This window comes from Schistosoma mansoni, chromosome 1 (assembly GCF_000237925.1).
Source record: "Schistosoma mansoni strain Puerto Rico chromosome 1, complete genome".
In the NCBI taxonomy this organism is placed as follows: Eukaryota; Metazoa; Platyhelminthes; class Trematoda; order Strigeidida; family Schistosomatidae; genus Schistosoma; species Schistosoma mansoni.
In genome coordinates this window covers 52283940-52290130 of record NC_031495.1, presented here as the reverse complement: position 1 = coordinate 52290130, position 6191 = coordinate 52283940, and positions in this window count along the sequence as shown.

Below are 6191 nucleotides of genomic sequence, written 5' to 3'. Positions count from 1 at the left end.
TTCAAATGCTTGTGGCATCCTAAGTGATGAGCCCGATGTGATCTGGTACCCTACTTCGTAAACCGAGTATGTACGCTGTTAAAACTTTATGTATCACTCTCTTACATCAAACTTTAAACATTATGATATTTCTATGATATTTTCGGGTTCTGTTTCCTGTTTATTGCTATATTTTTCATTCATCACAATCGAAAAGACTCCTAATTTATATAAGGTCAAGACTCATCCCCCTCATTTCAGCCAATGTCATTTTGACCCGACAACATCGAGGCCTAGCTCTGCTTCTCAGAAGCTGACGTTTACGAGCATGGCGTGCAAGACGAACGTGCACAATTCCTTGCAGTAGCGAGGGCAATACCGTGAAATTTCAACAGGCATACCGCACCTAGTATGTTTATAAGTGAAATTTTAAGAAAGCCTATTTTTAGACCAGGAGATCTAACCGATCGACAAAGTTGAGATCAACTCCACAGTAACATCAATCTACAACATGGCTCAGCAACAGACATGTTGTTACGAATGAGAGAGACCATGGGTCAGAGGATCTTTGACGACGTCCTGTTTAGACAGCTCTTCTTGTCTCATTTGAAAACAATGCTGTAGGCCAACTGGCTGCATCTACTAACCGGTTTCTAGAGATCACCAAAAATCTCAGCACCAAGGTCTATTCAGTCAAAGAAAAGCCTCAAAAGACACGAACTGACGTTAAGGGACCCTGTCATACTCTCACACATTACCTTAGTATTCGTCATGTCCGTAGACTATCTCAAACTTCATGAAAACAATCCGTTTCTACGTCACGAGATACAGAAAACATTACGGTTTCCCGAACCCTAAACCGCCCGATACGAAAAATGCTTCAGAAATCTGAAATGGGCGAAAAACGAATTTGACCGCATGATGAACATAGGAATCATTCGGGTATCAAAACAGCCATGAACATCTCCCTTGCACACAACTCCCAAGAACGACAGCAATGATTAGCGTCCAACTAATGACTTTCGGTGATTGAGTGTGAAAATCTTTCCTGATCGTTACCTGTTGCTTCATGTTCACTATTTGATAGTTACCGTATATGATACAACTGTTTCTCAAAAGTCGACCTGGTTAAAGCATATAACCAAATTCCTATGGCTGCTAACGACACTCATAAAACGGCCATCATAACCTCCTCTCGCCTCTACGAATATTTGCGCATGCGTTTTGGTATAATAAGTGCTCCACTAATATCACAGAGATCCATTTATAACACCCTTCAAGGTCTCAGCTTCGTACATGAATATGCGGATGACTGCTTGATCTCAAGGCTGAACAGAGAGTCTCATCTCCAGCATCCGAACTTCGTCTTCAAACGACTGAATAGACACTGCATTACTGCAAACATCAAGAAATGTGAAATCGGAACCGACGCTCTGAATTTTACCGGACATACGATTGATGCTCAAGGCGTCTGACATCTAGAGAGCAAAGTGCCAGCCGTTCTGAATTACCCAGAACCGACCACAACTGAAGAATTACGCAAGTTTAACGGCCTGGTAAGTTTCTACAGACGGTTCATACTAAACTGCGCGTCCTCTATGAAGCCCTTAACCGACAAATTTCGTGAGAATGTGAAATCCATCGATGTGGACGATGATGAGATAAAAGCATTCTCCACAGTTAAGTAACTTATCAACAAAGTAACATCGCTCGAAAACCAAGACACCGAAGCACCCACCAGTGTCGCAGTAGATGCATCCGACACTGCAGTCGTAGGAGTCTTACAACGATGGCTTAACCGAACCTGACAACCTTTGACATTCTTCTGAAGACGGTCGCTAGACACCAAATCGAGGTATAGAGCTTTCGGTTAAGAACTCTTAGCCATTTTTTGTGCTGTACAGTACTTTCAACACTCAGTGGGATCTCGAGAATTCACTCTTTTCACTGACTGCAAGCCTCCTACCTCCTCTTTAAGCTTATCTTCATACAAGTGTTCTGCTCGGGAGTCTCTACAACCGGACAACATTTCGTGGTTTACTTCGGAGATGTGACGTGTATCTGGGGCATACAATGTGGCTGCAGACGCTTTGTGTAATATAACTTTACCGAACAGTTTTCAAAGAATTGTCCTTATACTCATCAAGCTTCATAAAGACACTAATCTTCAGCGCGAGTTATCTTCGACAACTCTGAACTAAGTATTAAACAAATGGAAACATGTAAAGAAACCTTATTGTGCGACGCATCTACACGTAGTGATCGTCCAATCGTCCCGAAACGTCATCGAAGCAATGTCTTCAATACGTTGGACAAACTATCTCGTCCAGATGTCCGTGCAACCATCAAACTGATAGTAGGACGATTTCACTGGACTAGTTTAAATAAAAATGTAAGAAATTAAGTACCCTTCCCTGTAAGATTCAAATCAGTACTCTTAACTATTAACGAGTGTAGACCGTTTTAAAGAATGACCAGAAGCAGTACACATTAAGGACATTACTTCTGAAACAGTAGTCCTCGCTTTCATCTGACGATGAGTAGAAAATTCTGACTGTCCCTCAATTATCACTACCAACCGTGGACGGCAGTCCGAATCTAGATATTCCCGTTGTCTGACTAAATTGTTAGTAATCATACGATTCCGGACGACTGTCTAGCACTTTCAAACAAACGGATTGGTAGAAATCTTTTACTGACAGCTTAACTCTTCACTCTCATTTGCAAACGTTTCATAGTGGACCGACGCTCATTCATTCGTCCTACTTGGCATTCGCGATGCAGTGAAAGCTGACATCAAATGCACTGTTACTCAACTCGTTTATGGAACCACACTCTGACTTTCAGGAGAACTCATGGATCCTTCATCTTCTTCAGTGAATATAGATCTAAACTCCTACATGATATTTTCCATATTTAAAAGAAACAGGTTCTGAGTAATTGAGAAGGTTATTGAGTTGACTTTAAAGTAGAAAAGGAGAAAACAAGGGAATAAAAACGAAGGAAACTGGAAATACGCATATAGTTTAGAAAGCGTGTTTATGAACACAGTATGAGAATAAACTATTGTGCATGTATTGTCAAATGAACATAAGAAGGAAAAGTATGAAAATTAAAAATAAATAAGGGAACAAATCATTTTCGCCGTAATATTTTAGGGTAGAATAAGCGTTTGTGCAGTAATAATTTGGAGTGATACCGCCAAAGTCTGACTTATTTGCAAAAAATAACCGAATATCATTATGTATAAGTCGCATATATGTGGTAAAGTTAAATGAATATGGAAAGTTAATTTATTTAAGTGTAACACAAGATATTATCTTGATTACAAACATCCGATGCCTAAGATCGTCAAATATTTAGAAGAAAAGGAGTGTGAGAGAAAATAAATGGGCAACTTGTGACAGGGGTTCAACCATGATATTAAGAGTGTAATGAATATCGACCTCTGAAGCGGAACACTAATTATTTTGATTTTTCATTTCACGCGGGTGAATGCATGTAAATTTATGTAATACGATACAGAGTAAAACTTCATATCAGTATGAAGTTTTGAGTAATAATAATTCAGAATGACACTATTACAGACACAATTAACTGCAGAGGATAATCAAACATCAATTTCTACATGTTATATAAATATATACATTTGTGAAGAAGACAAAATGAATCCGAAAAGTTAGTTTTTCTAAGTGTCACACAAAACAACTTGTTTTTAGTTACAGACTTTTGATGTCTAGGAATAAGGTATGTTTAAAAGAGAAAAAAGCGATGAAAAGAATATCTAATGTGTCAAGACACCAATTGTTACGTCCAATTATGAGTTTTTGCCCGTTCCAACTATTGAAGTACTGGCCGTCGATATTCGCTAATCATGAACCCAAGTAGGCAAGAGAACCGAAACTTCAAATCAGAAACCAAGTTTGTTCGCATTTCACAAATAATCGACCAAAGTCGTTCTAACAACAATAATTATAACAATTACAAAACAAACCTTCAATTTTGTAGGTTCCCGGAGCAAAAACTCCCAAATACCAAATCAATGACAAAAGAAGCCAAAATGTCCGAAAAGAATTATGTAAACAAACAAGTCCAAAGGTCAAGTAAAACAAACACATCCAAAAACACAGTAAAATTGATGTACAGTAAAAAGGTTTTGATCAGCCAAATGTCTTCAGTTCTCCCGTAACACCAATCGTAATGATAATACCAACAATAATAATAGATTTGAATATGATCAAACTCAAGATATTAAGATGAATAGAAAGAAAACAAATTAAAATAGACAAAAGACCCTTCAAAGTCCCTTAGGGGGGACCTATGCAATGTTTGACCGACATGAATGGAATAAGTGATAGCATCAGAATAGGTCTTCTCAAAGCCGTTTATTTTGAGGGGAACACTAGTCATGTCGAATTTCTTTCTGTAAAATCGAGAGGTACGAGTCTCACAATAAGGATACCGATAATCAACAACCACAATGACACTTCGGTGGTATCTGGTCAAACGCATGTACATAGCATTGTTTCCCTTTTTTCGCCCGTTTTGTGTCCTTGTACACGCATGAGTGCAATTCCATTTGCACCTATAAATCCTTTTTTCTTTTCCAGGACAGTTGTAAGTGACGAAAAACAGATGTATATAATGAAGAATCGAAATTTTCATTGTACCTGTTTTTAATCATCATATTGTAACACATGACCCCTTATAGTGGGAAAATACGATTATACGCTTCTGAACATGACAAGCTAACAGAGGAGTGTTCACCAACGATACACTCGTTGGTTTTAAATTTCTTGTTGACCACGTCTTAGCGTCATCACTACTCACTACTGGGGAAGTGGAGTTGGCGGTAAATAAATCTTTAAGATCAATAGCTCTGTAAGTCTTCGACGTTTGATCCCTAACGAATTAGATTCACTGGGCTCACCTAGCTGAAGGCACTTGTTCGCACATCCTCACCAAATCAAGGGTGGACGCGCTGTGTTATGTATCTCCTACAACCATTGACCAATTTAGACTGACCACTTCTCGATATATCTATAGACTATCAGTTATATTTTCGAACCTCTTCTCTTCTGACTTCTATTTTGAATGAAATGGCACATTTCGATCATAAAAGTGTTACTGGTTAGGGTGTTGTCGAACTCCAATTGCTTGTAGCCTGTTTAAATTATTAGAAGTATTCCTTGTGCAAACACAATTAAATATTCAAAATATTATTTCCATTTCAGTCTTCAGTCTTCAGTAATAAGGATAGGAGGTCTAGTGACCTATTTTAATCCTTACAGTTTGTTACACTGTGGAGGTCCAATCTCGTCTTGAATATATCAACAGAAGGTGCTGATATTACGTGTTCTGGTAGAGAATTCCAGTAATTCACTACTCGGTGCGAGAAACGAAACTCCAGACGTAGACGATTTGATCTCGGTTTTTGGACTTTCTTTGAATGTCCTCTCAACTGACCAGCCCTAGACGGGAAGAAAAGATAGGACATTCTAGTACCAAGGTCATCGTTCAGGATACGATATGCCAATATTAGATCACCCCGTATTCGCCGGTAAGATAACGGAAATAAGTTAAGGTGTCTCAGTCTGTCTTCATAAGATAGGCCAGATAGACCTTTTACCATTTTTGTCCCGCGGCGTTGGACTCGTTCCAACATATCCACCTCATATTTGAAACAAGGACTCGCTGCTTGAATCCCATATTGCAACTGTGGTCGCACGAATGTCGGGTATAATAATCTAAACATTTCCCCATCCAGATACCGGAAAGATCTACGAATGGACCATAATACCCTATAGCCTTTTGCAGCAGCAGCCTTACAGTGACTGGTTGTTTTGAGATCATTACTTAGTATGACTCCTAAATCTTTATAGTTTCTTACTTTAGGCAACACTAGTCCACATATTGTGTAGTGATACGAATCATCGTAGTTATTTAATTGCATCACTATACTTTTATTAGGGTTAACTTCTAGTGACCACCCGTTCATCCATGCCACTAATGAGTTAAGATCTTCCTGTAATACTATTCTGTCTGACATACTATATATGGGTCTCCAAATCTTAATGTCATCGGCGAATAGTAGGACGGATGACTTAGCTATAGCTGATAATTCATTTATATAAAGTAAAAAGAGAAGAGGACCTAAAATTGTGCCTTGGGGGACTCCACTGTTTTACTAGTTCCCACGATGAGAGAGCCCC